Below are 1,220 nucleotides of genomic sequence, written 5' to 3'. Positions count from 1 at the left end.
GTCAAATGTAATTTTAACTGCAGTACTAATCGCTCTCTTTGCCAGAGGTGAGGGGTTATTACCTAATTTTTGTGATATATCAAATGCATGCATTTAAGGATTACATTTTTACTAAGTACTAAATAATTGTATATATATTATGAACATATACAGAAGCGCACACGTATAGTATTATTTCATTACAACATAGTAGCGCTTGTACAAAACAGGAGAAACAACCGCAACGTCAACAAAAATAGGCGGCTAATAACATCACTACCATTATATCATCAAAAGCAACAATATTTGTATCAGCATGATTTCTAACAACAGCAACGCGAATACCAAGGTTATTAACACATGTAATACAAACTGTATGTTTACTTGCTAATGTACTTAGTTTTCCATAGGATACACCTCTAGGTTTCAAAAGTCTAACTACACAAAAATAACACCGGTATTTCAAAATGAGGTTTAGGGGTATAGTCAGGCATGGTTTATTCTTTTCTTTTCCTTTGACACTTCTCTGAACTTGTTAAACCAGCCAATAATTTCAGAGACGCATCACCTAAAGGCCTGCTTAATCAGGGAAGTTCTGGGCGAATAGGAACACACGGATATTCTCATTTCCCAGGCCTTCTCGTAAAGCTCGAGGACTAGTGAGGAATGTGAGCGCTGCCTCTTGATAGGCGAGGCCCAGATGATAAGACTCATAAAAGACTAACGCATGTAGTCTTCTTTGAAGTTTATTTAAATCTTGTGTCGCCCTCCTAAACGTCATTAGTTACGGCTTGGTAATATCATGTAAAAGACACCAATAGACAATACAGATGCTCATCGTTATCCTAAAAGCGTGATGCGCTATCGATTTGTAATAGCACTTTATAGTAATCGTTGCTTCTAGGCTCTGTAACTGTTACCTTAGACCTTCATTAAATTTCTTAAGATCTTATTCAAACTGGTGTTGATGTTTCTTAAGAATTCTTAAGAATATGCATAAAGTTGAAGCATATATATAAACGACGCTGCAGTGATGGAATTAGGTGGAATTATGCTACGACAATATCAGTTTAGAGATGGTTTTCATTCTCTAACGTCATGATAACAACGTGTTTTATTAACGCTTAACCATTTCTAATGGTCACTCTAATACTCTAATTCCTTATATCCGTCTGAAGTCTTTAACACCATTTTATTGGACATCAAAAACCGTATTAAGCTTTCAAGTACTATTCCTGCGC

The sequence above is a fragment of the Penaeus monodon genome, chromosome 25, assembly GCF_015228065.2.
Source record: "Penaeus monodon isolate SGIC_2016 chromosome 25, NSTDA_Pmon_1, whole genome shotgun sequence".
Classification (NCBI taxonomy): domain Eukaryota; kingdom Metazoa; phylum Arthropoda; class Malacostraca; order Decapoda; family Penaeidae; genus Penaeus; species Penaeus monodon.
The sequence above is the reverse complement of the archived record's forward strand: the minus strand, read 5'-3'. Positions refer to the sequence as shown.